Here is a 14,234-nt window from a genome sequence, read left to right as displayed (position 1 = left end):
AGTAAGCGCTTAATGAGTGAGTGCTTGTTGACTGATGGATTGATTGGAGAGGCAAGTCTTTTTTTTTTTAAGTTTGGAAAAGAACGGGAGACTAGTTGTCAGAGGAGATCTTTTTCTGAAAGATTGGAGCGTTAAAAGTTAGCCAGGGAAGACGTTGATTTTACTATGGAGAAATCTCCACATGGATCTCGGCAGATTATGAAACGAAATCCCCGCACCCCAAACGAACACATGCACACACACACAGATACCCGTGCGCACTCACACACCTTTCTTTGCACACTCCCCAAGTCCGTGCAGGTCCGAAGCTTCTGAAAGCAGTGTGCCTGCAAAGCAGCGCATGCAGCGCCCCAGATTCTCTCTCAGACTTTGGAAATAGATTGGTCTTTTGCGGCATAGGACACCACACAGCTGTGCTGAAGACCGGCAAATCCGATCCAGGGGTGAAATAGCTCCTGGAAGCAATTGATTGCTCCCAGAGAAGTTTTGCTAACTCTGTGTGTGTGTGTGTGTGTGTGTGTGTGTGTGTGTGTGTGCGCGCGCGCGTGTGCTGTGTGGTATGTGTGGTGTATGTGTGGTGTGTGGTGCCTGTGATTATGGTATGTGTGTGTGTTCGTGGTATGTGTGTAAGATGTGTGTGTGTGAGAGGGGTGTGTGTGTGTGTGTGAGAGGGGTGTGTGTGTGTGTGTGTGTGTGTGTGTGTGATACATTGCCCAGGAAGGCCAGGCATTACTATTTTACCAGCCCAAGAATTCCCAACCCCACCGTACTATACCGGGCGGAGGGGGATGGGGAGGAAGCCAAGGAAAGTGTTCCTTAAAGTTGTAATCAGAGTTCCTGAGATTACAGTATAAAATGCTATTTATTTTTAGTCGGAGCCGTGTTTGTATCAGTGTCTACACCCATCTAGGTCCGCGTGTAATTTAAGCCTTAGAGAGAGATTAAGTGATTTGCCGACGGTCACGGAGCTAATGCGTATCAGAGCCCGGACTTGAACCCTAGGCTTCCTAATGCCAAGGCCAGCCCGCTACCAGCGTTGCTATATTGCTGTGCCGTCTCACTGGAGTCTAAGAGGTCTATTAGATTGTTAATTTTAGGTAACTTTGAGTATCTGTATACACAGCACCTAGCACTATGCCTGACACATAGTAGGATGTTAATAAGTATTTGTTGATTGCGTCTGCTTATGGCACTGTTGAACTCTACTGCTGGATCGGCTTTTTTTTTTTTAACTTGGTATAGATGTTTAAAAGGGAGTTGTCTGAGACGTTATTTTGAATGGGTCGTCTTTCTAGTTAGCCATTCTAGAGACAGTTTATTGGAGCTACTTTGCAGTCTTACTCTCAACCCAAAGTGAAAAAACTGATGTATTGGCTGCATGTTCTCTCATTGCCTCCCTTTTACCCCCAGGAGTTAAACAGGCGCTTACAATTCTTGAACTAAAGGGGGAAGGGGGTGGAAGCGAAGAGGTTTTTTCCCTGCTTAAAAAAAAAACAAACAAAAAACCAAAAACAACCCTTTTTTGAAGTGGCAGCTGCAATATTCAGTGAAATCTACAAAAACGACAATTCTCCTCATGCTGCAGTTACACTTGGAAAGAGATTTACCTTCAAACAGTTTGGTGTCTTCAGAATCTGCTAATTCTGGGTCTAGGCAGAATACTGAGTCCATCTAGATAGAGGCAGTCTAGACTAGTATTCTGTACTATCTAAAGAGAAAAGGATACTTCTGAGGCGAGTAGCCCACAGACAATAGAATCATCGTGCATTGCATTTTTTTTTTGAAATAGAGATGCAGGAAGCTAACTTTTAATGTTCACTTTCCTTAAAGGTAACATATTAAATAGTTCACTGGGTCATCTTTGGGAAGTGTTATTGAAATGTAAATGTTAGGAAAAGAAATAGGCCCTGAAGAGCTCCTTACACCAGAGAGGTTTTTAAAATAGGCTTGTTCTTAGACTGGATGGGGACGGTGAGTCAGAGAAATTCCTTCCCAGAGTAGAAGCTCCTCATATGAATGGGAATAACATATGCACAGACAGGTAAATCAAGATGCTTCTGGTAAAGGTAAAATGGTTAAAGTGTGCTTATTTAAAAGAAGCAGGTGGAAGCCACTTGGAGATCATAGATAGATATAGAGAACTCTGGAGGCAATCAGCTTAATCCTCACTCCCCCCCTTCCCCCATTTTTGTTATCGTTCAGTCATGGCGGACTATTCATGCCCCTATTTGGGATTTTTTTTTTTTGACAGAGATGCTGGAGTGGTTTGCCATTTCCTTCTCCAACTCATTTTACAGATGAGGAAACTGAGGCAGGCAGGGATAGGTGACTTGTCCAGGGTAACACATAAGTATCCAAGGCCAGATTTGAACTAAGGAAGATGAGCCTTCCTGACTCAACTGACAGGCACTCTATCCACTCTACCACCTAGCTGCCCTCTTTTCCACAGTACCGCACTTCATTTCCCAAACTGACAAGCTGATAAACACCCAGCCCTATATCCTCAGGACCTAGCTTTAGAGCTGAAGGAGGCCTTCAGAGGGTCCCTAGTTCACCCCTCTTCCTCATTCTGCAGGTGAAGAAATTCAGGCCCAAGGAAGCCAAATGACTTGCCCAAGGTCACACAGTCAGGATTTGAAACTAGTTCCCTGACTCCAGTCGCTTCTTTTTCCATTTTTTCTTTCTTTGAATCCCAAGCACTTAGCACAGTACTTGGCCCATGGCAGAAGCTTAACAAATGCTAGTTAACTGACTTAGTGACTGACATTGCATCACATGATTATATGCTTGCTTTGTGGAATTAATGTGAGCTCTGTAATCTCCTTTATGGGTGTAGGATTAAATGGAATGATTCCATTAGGAACTAGAAAGAGGTCAGTCTACCCTGAAAAGCTGCATGGTGTTAATGCCTCAGGATGCTGCTGGCTGGGGACATTGGAGACAGTTAAATATTTTAGAAATGTGACCTGTAGGAACAAGTTAAAAGCTTGTGGCCTCTTTGGGGAATTGAGTGGTGCGGTAAAGGGCTTGTGGCCCAATCCGAGGAAGACCCTTGGTGAATGGATGCATTCATCTCCAGCGAGTAAGTGACCTTCAAAGTTTCCTTTTGGGTTCCTCCTAGTAATAGCACATTCCTGCCACTGAGAGGGAACACTGTGGAAATTAGCATGAGATAAAGTGGAACATCTCCAAAGGAGAATCAGAGGGGGAGAGGAAAAATTGTCTTCTCCTTTTCACTGGTGAGTTCTTCAAGCCAAAAGGTTTGGTTTTTTTTTTTGGTTTTTTAAAATAATGTCCCTCTGCAATATTGTATGAGTGGCCAACATGATTCCCTTGCAGGCTTCAGGCACTGAGGTTTGACTGGTTGGTCCCTCACATACAATCTTGTCTTTGCTAATTCTGCCTCTCAGGTTTAAATTGTTAGTTTAAATCAGGTATTCTTCACTTGGGGCCTGATAGATTTCAAGGTGAATTGAGATGTGAAAGGAATATTTACATCTTTATTTTTACAAATTTAGCATTTTTTGGAATTCTTTTTAAAAAACATTATTCTGAGAAAAGCTTCACCATATTGCTAAAGGTATCTGTGGTGCATGAAGAGGGTTGAGTACTCTTAATTTAGAAGGTCTTTTATTTCTGTGGTTAATGAAGGGCCTAACTGACTGAGGAAATCACAAATCCAGTCCCTTTCACTAAACCATCTGTGGTTCTTTAGTATTTGCGACGTCCTTCATATACATTAAGCTCCAGACTAGAACTTTGTGAGGTGGGTATTGTAAGGACCTCTGTGTTTCTTCAGATCAGGAAACTGAGGCAGGCAGAAGTTAAGTGACTTGTCCATAAAGGTCACAGAGCCAGAGTAGTATCATAGAATACTCATTCAAATCCAAATCCCTGCTCATCCCTTCCCCCAGAGTACTTTATAAAACAAAGGAAACAATGCTTCTTTGGGTTTATACTGTTGTCATTTGAACTACCTTCTCTAGGCTTTTCCCCTACCTTGAATTTGGAGTCAGAATGACTTTGAGTTCAAATGTAGCCTCAGGCACTTAAAAGCTTCTCAATCCTAGGCAAGTCACTGAATTTTTGTCTGCCTCAGTTTCCTCATCTGCAAAAGGGGAATAATTATAGCACCTACTTCTCAAGGTTGTTGTGAGGATAAAATTAGATAATATTTTTGCAAAGTTCAAAGTACTGTATATATTATTACTTAGTTATTTACATATTGTTTACTAATTAAAATATAAGCTTCTTGAGGGCAGTTTTAAAAAAACCTTTTCTTTGTATCCCCAGGGCTCAGCATAGTGCTTGGCACATAATAAGCACTTAGTACATTAATGTATGATTATTGATTGATTTCAATCTAATTGAGTCTGTGAAAATACCTTTAATATCCAGGATGTTTTGATGAGTGATACAGCATAAGTTTAGTACATTTGATGAAATTCTTATGGGAAGAGTTTACATCAGTTGTTAGATTCAGCACTGACAGGGGCTACTGAGATCATCTTAATTTAATCTCTTTATTTTACAAAAGAGAAAGCTAGGCTTCCAGAGAAGATAGGTGATTGGCGAAAGGTCAGACAACGAGTGAGCAAGAATCCCAGATTTGGAATCCAGCAGATTCCCAGGTTCTTTCCATGTTATTTCTACCATATGCCTTATTGCTTTCCCAGACCTGGATCTGTGCCTTCACCAATGTGGGGGGATCTCTCGGTGTGGGAACTACATGCACGAAGGCAGACCACAGGTGACAAGTCCTAAAGAGTGGCCTTAGGGATTAAGGCACTTGCCAGATTGCTCAACAGGTGTCTAAAAGGAGGAGGCAAGAGACAGGAGGGAGGAGGGAGAAAGCAGGTAAGAGGAGACTGGAGGGAAGAGGCAGGAGATAGGAGGGAGGGGGAAGGAGGGAGAAGAGGGGAGGAGAGGGAAGAAAGGAAGGGGATGGAGGGAGAGGAGGTTCAAGGCAGGAAGGAGGAGGAAGGATTAGAGTCAGGAAGGCTCAGTTTCCTGAGTTCAAATCCAGCCCAAGATACTTACTAGCTATGTGACCCTGGACAAGTCACCTATCCCTGTTTTCCTCAGTTTTGTCATCTGTAAAATGAGCTGGAGAAGAAAATGGCAAACCACTCCAATATCTTTACCAAGAAACCTCAACTCAAGTCACAAAGAGTTGGACATGACTGAAAAACAACTGAACAACAAAAAATATGTAAACATATAGTATTAGGGAATTGGGTATAAATATATATACTATATATGTCGTGAATCTTTTTATAGCACTTGTGCTACATAATTACATGCGCTCACTATGTACATTGTAGAGAATCCAACTCCCTATATATGCCACTTAAAATAAAATAATGCACTGTCTCTTTCTCTCTCCCCCCCTCATCTCTTTCTCCACACACAAACATCTTTCTGTCTCTCTGTCTGTCTATCTGTTTGTGTGTCTGTCTGTCCGTCTATCTATCCTGGATTGGAAGGCACTCAATTTAAATCATGACAATTAAACTTAGTTAAAAGCTTTAGTTAATGATATTATAGACCATGCTTGTAGGGATGGGGCCAGTGACTGGACCTCTGCTTTTGGAGGTTTGAGGGACTCCCTTAGAGGAACCTCAATCTTACCCATGTGCCAGTAGGCTCCAAGACATTTGTAGTCTTAAAGCCTACAGTGCTTGTACATACAGTGTCTTATGGGATCCTTGAAACAGTCCCAGGAAGTGGGTACTTTGACCATTCTTATGTCCACTTTATAGATGAGGAAAGTAAGGCTCAGAGAAATTTAAGGGATTCACCCAAGGTCACAGAACTAGTCATCCACATAGTCCCCACTGGGAGCTAGGTTTTGTGATTCCATTTACTCTTAACTGTACTGGGCCGTACTTTTATTTCTGATTCGGAGGATGTTTCTGAGAGATTTCAGGGAGGGTAAAAAAACAATGTTTGATGATCAGAAATCAATTGAAAGCAATTGCCTTGGTATCAAAAGTGCCTGCTGCTTGATCTTGGACAAGTCTTCTAACCTTTTGTGAAACTCAGTTGCCTCAGCTATAAAATGGGCATAGTGCTATCTTTCCTACTTACCATAGGGTTCTAGTAAGGCTCAAATGAGATGTGATATGTAAACTACCTTGTTACCTAATGTGAATTATTATTACTGGAAAGGTAAGAAATTTTCCTATATATCCATTAGGAAAGGGCTTTTTGTTCCCTGGAAAAGGGTTGGAAGAAAATTTGAACAAAAGATCTGCTGAAAACATTTCAAGGTAAATCCCTTTGTGCTGTGTGTGTAGAGTAGCCTTATGTTGCTTAGGTAATGAGGGAAATTTACTTATGCAAAAGAAAATTTTGGATTCTTAGTCAACAAACTTTTATTAAGTGCTTACTATATATCTGGCACTCTGGTGAGCTCTGGAGATACAAAGAAAGGCAAAAACCACCAGTCAATCAGTAAACATTGGTTCCGTGCCTGCTACCTGCCAGACATTGTGCTAAGTGCTAGGGATACAAAAAAAAGGCAAAAGACAGTCCCTGCCCTCAAGGAGCTTACAGTCTAATGGAGGAGACAAGATGTAAACAATTCTATCCAAAGCAAGCTATATACAGAATAAATAGGAAATTGTTAACAGAGGAAAAGCGGAAAAATTAAGAGGTGTTACAGAAGGTTTCTTGTACAAGTTGGGATTTTAGTTGAGACTTAAAGGAAGCCAGGGAGGTCAGTAGCTGGATCACAGGAGGTAGAACATTCCAGGCATGGGGGACAGCCAGAGAGAATGCTTGGAGCCAAGAAGTGGAGTATCTTGCTGCTACAACAGCCCGGAGTCCCTGTCCTCAAGAATCTCACATTCTAATGGAGGTGACAACATATTAAAAACTCTGTACATAAAAGATACAAAGAAGGTAAATTGGGAGTGTAGTACTATTAAGGGGATAGGAAGAGGCCTTCTGCAGAAGGCAGGATTTGAGCTTGGTCTTTTTTTATTTAGTATTTTATTTTCCCCCAATTATATGTAAATAAAATTTTTAACATTCATTTTTTTTTAATTTTGAGTTCCAAATTCTTTCCCTCCTTCCCCTCCCTCCACTGAGGAGGCAAGCAATTTTATGTAGGTTATACAAGTGTAGTCATGCAAAGCATTTCTATATTAGTTATATTGTGAAAGAAAACATAGACCCCCACCAAAAAAAACAACAACAAGAAAAATAAAGTAAGAAAATTACCTTGATCTGGCTTCAGATTCCATTTGTTTTTTTCTCTGGGGATGGACAGCATTTTTCATCGTAAGTCCTTCAGAGTTGTCTTGGATCATTGTATTGCTAAGAATAGCTAAGTCATTCACAGTTGATTATCTTACAATATTGCTGTTACTGCGTACAATGTTCTCCTAGTTCTGCTCATTTCACTTTGCATCAGTTCATGTAAGTCTTTACAGGTTTTTCTGAGAGCATCTTGTTGAGCTGGGTCATGAAGGAAGCCAGGGAAGGCAGGGCTCAGAGGTGAGGAGGAAGGACATTCCAGTATGAGAATGACCAATGAAAAGACAGAGTTAGGAGATGGAATGGCAACAGAAAGGTGGTCAGTGTCACTGGAGAATAGCGTGCATGGATGGAATAAAGTATAAGAAGACTGGAAAGGTAAGAAGGGACCAAGTTGTGAAGAGCTTAAGATCCAAGCAGGATTTTATATTTGGTCCTGGAGGGAGCAAATATAATAAGTCCCAAATAATAAGACCAAATATAAAAGGAGCCAGGAAGATTTGGGTTCAAGTCTAGCCTCTGACACAAAGTAACTGTGTGACCCTGGGCAAGCTACATCATCTCTTAGTGACACAAGCAATGCTAAGATTCTATATCGCAAAGAAAATGCTGACCTTCAGTGGTGGAGGGTGTTTCCTCATCTGGGAGTTCCTCTTAGCAATGAAACCACAGGTCTGGGCCCAATCCCCTATCTATTGTCTACTGAAATTGGACTAGGTGCTAGTGATGTATACACAAGAACCTACAGTTATCCCTTCCACATTGGACTTTTCCCCATCCTAGTTTCCATGTATTACTGGTTGGCATAAGAAATTAAATGGGAATGTTTTTGGGAGTTTGGCGGAAGCCACAGATGACATATGAAGGCCAGCAGAGGACACAGAGCCTATGACAAAATTCTTAACCCAAATTTTACAACAGGGTACTGCAAACACTCCATAAAAGAAAAAAAAATCCCAATTAAAGGGAGGGCAAAAACATTTTACATGATTTTCCAGATCACAGGGGTGCCATGTCCCTATCCCTGGGATATGGAGGGGATAACTGTAATCCCAACCCTTAGGGAGTTTATAATCTAATAGAGGTCATTTGCAAAATGTAAAAGGTGATGAGGACAAAGGAAAAATCTAGACAAAGTAATTTAGAAATATTTGAGAAAGAACAGATAGAAGATTGCAGTCAGGATTAGAGAGAATTTTGTGTCAGGAAGGGGGTACCTGAACTGATCTTTGATGCAGAGGACATTCAATTAGTAAGTTAACTAGCATTTATTAAGCACCTACTATATGCCAGTCACTGTGGTGTTCCAGGTGTGGAGGACCTTCCACAGAGGAGGCAGAAGGCTAGAGATGGGGGTGGGGAATGAGGGGGAGTGTAATCATCTACTAGCCCAGTTTGGCCGAACCAGCCCATAGCTTTTAGTAATGCTGACTTAGAATGGCTTGAAATTGACTAGGCCCTTCCAAGATTTGGAAATCTCCGTGCTAACAGTATAGAGAACGAGGAAAACAACCATATGGCAAGAGGAAGATCTGGTCCAACCCAATTAAGTTGCTAAAAATGTATTTGTTTTATTGAATTGAGGGGGCTAGCTAAGTTGTAATCCAACTTTTTCATAAAATATAGTTACTTTGAAAGTCTTTCATCGCCCTAAATGACTTTCCAAAGAGTACACATTCCCAAAGAGACTGAGTGTTTCTATATTTCAGCTTTGAATGTCTTTTCCCTGTTCTCCTTCCTCATTGCACAGACTCTTCAGAAGAAAAAGGATACCATTTTCTGCTAGAACTATCCCCTTCATCCTTTTCCCCACCCCGGCCATTTTGGTTCCTAACAGAAGAACGCAATGCCAGCTAACATTTAACATTGTTCCCTCCTTCTCCCCACCCCATCCTCCAACCAGCCAAAACAAACACTGTCCTGCAGGCAGGCCGATGCTATTTGATATTTGGTAGAGTGTACGGATCCAGAGAGCCTGATATTTTATCCAGATTGGTTCATTATTTTCCATCACAGTCAAGCATCTACCCGGAAGTGATGAACGAAACCATTTCCAATAGAAGAACATTCTGGAACCAAAGAAGATGTTTGGATCATTCAAACTTGAGTACTTTTGGCAGTGTACAGTAGACAGAGTAACCCCCCACCCCCAATATACCCCATGGACCAGGAACCCTCAAAGACCATGGTAGCCTATGGACAGGTTTCCATCCTGGGCGCTTCACTGTAGAGAGTCAGTTTCTTTTCCTTTAGCTCTTTGCCTCATCTGTACTCTAGGGAATAACGACCAGACCTCTGATCTAATTGGTCAGCAGGAGTGTGCTAGAGCTCACTGATTTGCAGCCAATTTTTAAATTTTCTGTGTGATCATTTACACCCTACAATCCTGGCTTGACTTACTGTTTTGTTGATTGTCTAGACTTGAGAAACTGATAGAGGAAATATTTACAATGCAGATTAAATTTAAGCCTGTCAAACATTTTTTTCATTGTTAAACATTTACTAGCATATCCTTAGATGTGGAAATGCCAAGTGAGGAAACTCCAATTCAGGTCAGCAGTTTCTCTGCAATGAACAGTCTTAAATAATTACCTTCTGGACCATTCAGCTGCCCAGGGTTACACAACCAGTGTATGTCAGAGAAGGATTTGAATCCAGGCCTTCAGGCCAGCTCTCCTATCTCATCACACTGTCCCATCTGGATTAAGCCTGGAAAAGGCTTTGAAATAAAGTTGAGGCTTTAGAACCAACTCTCAGTCCATCAACAAAGATTTTTTTTTAAAAGATCTTTGTTTGAATCCTGGCTCTGAACCTGTCTCTTAGTGTTCTTATAAAATAAAGAGGTTATGAATGACCTCTAAGTCCTTTCCAGCTGTAAAACTATTCTTGAGACACACACACACACACACACACACACACACACACACACACACACACACAGAGATGGAGACAGAGACAGAAAGGGAGAGACAGACAGATAGAGATGGAGGGAGGGAGATAAAGACGGAGGGAGAGAGAGAGACAGAAAGACAGACAGATGGAGACAGAAATGGAGGGAGGGAGATAAAGAGGGAGAGACAGAGATGGAGGGGAAGGCAGTGAGGGAGAGAGACAGACAGAAAAGAGATGAGAGAGACACAGACAGAGACAGAGAGAGAAATGAAAAGTTGGCTACTCTTTGTGATTCAGTTCTATGTCCCCATATTGTGCACATGCTCCCATGAAGAAAAGAGGCACACACCCATCTTTTCTTCTCTCAAATGAATGAAATTCACTTGGTCAGCTGCTTCCCTGCTACCCACTTGGGCTTTCTTCACCTTTCATGTAGTGGAAGACATTTTCTTTGCTTTGCTGTGTCTCTTTACTGGCTGATATGCGGTAACTTTTTAATATTATTTGAATTTTCCTTTTTTTTTTCCCTTTTCCCCTAGGTTCCCTAGCTGCTTACGCTAGGCTACCTCCCAAGGAATCTCTTATGATTCCCCACCCCCTTTAACAAAAGAATCATAAGCAGCTGCCTTTGACTTTCTTAGCCTCAGTCTCCCGTGTAGCTGGTTCTGTTTAGAGAGCAAGTGGAAGAAACGCTTAGGATGCTTTATAATTCATATTGTCTAGTGTTATTTTATATCAGAGCAGCTACTATGACTAATGTAGCAACACAAAGGTATAACTTCCCCATTTCACTGGACTCATTCTTGGAGGAAAGTTGGGTGCGGTCAGAGGTGATAGGATGGACTTTGAAATAAAACTCTTTGACCTCCCTGTGCTAATTTTCTGGGCTATGTGCCCCCCTCCAATAATTGTCTAGCCCAAGATAAGTAAGGACTGCTTTGTTTTTATAAAGATTATTCTCAGAATACTTTTATACGTTAACCTGGCAATTGTGATAAGGCCTTCTCTAGTAACGTGTTTGAAACAAATGTTGTCAGTTGTCAAATGATTGATTTTGAAAGTTGTTGTTCAATTATTTTCAATCATGTACAACTCTTTGTGACTCCATTTGGTGTCTTCTTGGCAAAGATACTAGAGTGATTTGCCATTTCCTTCTCCAACTCATTTTACAAATGAGGAAACTGAAGCAGACAGTGTTAAGTGACTTGTCCAGGGTCATACAGCTAGTAGTGTCTGAAGCTACATTTGAACTTAGGTCTTCTTGACTCCAGTCGGGCACTCTATCCACTGCGCCACCTAGCAAAACCATAAGGACCTGGGTTCATATCTAGCTGCTGACACTAATGCTTCGACCTTGGTCAGATTATTTCCCCCAGTTTTCTCATCTGTAAAATAAATAAGGTAAGCTTAAAAAATTAATTTCCATTTTATTTAGAGTCTGTTTTCACTGAACCATTGTTTAGTGATATCTGTTGTTTTGATGTAACTTAGACTTTCCTCAGAATCCCTCTCACACTGTGCCCCACCCCCGTCATCACTTTTAACATTTTTACAGAGAGGAAGAAGAAAAAAACTATCAAAACTGGCCAACACATTGAAAAATATCTTGATGTTGCATATACTATTACACACTCATGGACCCTCCTCCCCTCCCCTATCTCTGCAAAGGAGGTTTCTCTCATATCTCTCTCTCTTTAGGAGCTAAGCTTATTCTTAATAATTTTTCAACATTCAGTTTTGATTATTTTGTGATGGCTGTTCTTTCCATTTGCATTGTGATCATTGTGTATTGTTGTTTTCCTCGTTCTCTCTCTATCAGTTCATGAAAGTTACTGAACCATTTTCATCAGAATGAAGATGGAAGGGACCTTTGAGGTCATGGAGTCTAATACCTTCATTTTACAGATGAGAAAACTGGGGTGGGGTGGGGGAATAGAAATGAAGTGACTTGCCCAAGGTCACACTAGTAGTAAATGGCAGAGGCAGCATTTGAACCCAGGTCTTCTGGATTATTAATAAGTCAGTCATTCAACAAGCATTTATTACATACTTTCTGTGTGCATTGTGGTAGGCACTGTGATACAAATACAAAGAATGAAATAATCCCTACCTGCAAGGAGCTTCTACTGAATTATTAAGGCAGTTAATATATGAACTTGAGTATGAATGAAAAACCCTCTTTGATAAGCAACCAAAATTTTGAAATTTATGAAACATTCAAAAATATGGCAACTCTGACAATAAGAAATGATGCCCAATACCTTTTGGTTAATTTCTGCAGAAAGCATTTGCTGTAATGAGAATTTTAGGTACTAGTGTCTGGAAACCTGGGTTTTAATTCTGATTCTGCCAGTAATTTGCTATGTAACCCTGAGACCTTATTCAACCTCTCTGGTCTTCTGTTTCCTTGTCTGTGAAATTTTGTGTCTTGGTACTAAGAATCTGAAAGTTTGATAAAATCACTACCTTAAAATAAAATAAATACCAGTAAATCACAGATACAACACTTCACTGTTTTAAGTGATACACAGAGAGAAATGAGGAATAGAGACTGTCCTGGACCTCTCATTTCATTGGACTGTTTCTGTTATTGTCTTAACTAGAGCACTGGGAGGTTAAGGGATTGGCTAGGGTCACACAGCCAGTACATGTCAGACCTAAGTCTTCTTGGCTCCAAGCCAAGTCTATTATGCCATGCTGCTTCATGTGAAAGTTGAAAAATGAGATTAAATTTAATTTCCACTGCTTCTAATGAGTGCACAAACTAATGCTGTAATAATAGTTGGACTTTTAAATTTATGATTGCATTCCCCTCTGAGCTTCATATTCCAGTTCTCACTTCTGACCTTTGAGCTCTATGATAAGTAGAAGAAAAGAAAGAACTTAAGTTTAGATTGTGCTTTATAGAAACAGATAGTAATATCACAACACTGCATAACATAACATCACATTTGACACAATACAACGTAACAAAACATCCCATCCATTCCTATCCCATCCCATCCTATCACACCCCATGCCAACACCACATATAATTTAACCTAATGTTAACATAGTATAATATAATACAACATGACATGACATGATATTTGACACAACACGATACAACATAACAAAATATCACATCCATTCTTATATCATCCCATCCTATACAATCCAGTTCCATCCCAATACCACATGTAACATAACCCAGTGTAACATAGTATAACATGACATGATTCAATGATATACCACAACATGTTATGTCACTTATTACCTGTATTAGCTTAGGTAAGTTAATTAACTGGACCTCAGTTTCCTTATCTGCAAAAATAAGAAGGATGGACTCTAAGGCCTGTAAGTTCTTTTCTAATTCTAAATCTGTGATCTCCTTTGAGCCTTAAAACAATCCTGGGAACAGGGCATGAAAGTTTTATTATCTCTAATTTTACAGTTAGGAAACTGAGACAGAATGTTGGTTTTCTTTTTTTTCCCTCATAGTCAATAAGCTAGTAAGTAGCTGCAGTGTGGCTGAAACCCAAGACCAAGTTTGGTGCTCTGTTAGTTATACAAGGAGCTGCTGATTTCATGTTGTGAGAATTCCTTTTACCCAGGGAGTTCACAGCTGTTTATAACTTATAGTCTTATTGAGGTGTCTGAGCCTCAAAGAGGTTAAGTCAGGTATTAGTAGGGGTACAGAGAGGTTGTCAAGTGGGTATGGTGACTGTTTGGTAAATAACTATGTTATACTATTGAAATTGTTCTTCAGTTGTATCCAACTCTTCATGACTCCATTTGGGTTTTCTTGGCAAAAGTACTGGAATGATTTGCCATTTCCTTCTCCAGCTCATTTTACAGATGAGGAAACTGAGGCAAATAGGGTTAAGTGACTTGTCTAGGGTCACGCAGCTAGTGGCCGAGGCAATATTTGAATTCAGGTCTTCCTGGCTCCAGGCCTAGCATTTTATTCACTAGGCCACCTAGCTGCCCTGCTATCAATTAGCTGATCTCTTAATTTTGTTTCTAATGTGTTACATGGTAAATTCTAGACTTTTTTTCCTTTCACATTGAATAGGGGGCATGGGAAAGTTTACTTAAAG

The 14,234-nt window shown here is 40.6% G+C and overlaps 1 protein-coding gene across 2 annotated transcripts in view; it reads left to right on the top strand.

Moving 5' to 3' along the window:
* KITLG (KIT ligand) overlaps positions 1–14,234 on the top strand; it is a 120,095-nt gene that overhangs the window by 786 nt on the left and 105,075 nt on the right. The window lies entirely within an intron of this gene.

This window comes from Phascolarctos cinereus, unplaced genomic scaffold, assembly GCF_003287225.1.
Source record: "Phascolarctos cinereus isolate Bilbo 61053 unplaced genomic scaffold, phaCin_HiC Scaffold_1;HRSCAF=81, whole genome shotgun sequence".
NCBI lineage: Eukaryota > Metazoa > Chordata > Mammalia > Diprotodontia > Phascolarctidae > Phascolarctos > Phascolarctos cinereus.
Note: the sequence above shows the minus strand (reverse complement) of the source record. Positions and strands in the feature narration are given on the sequence as shown.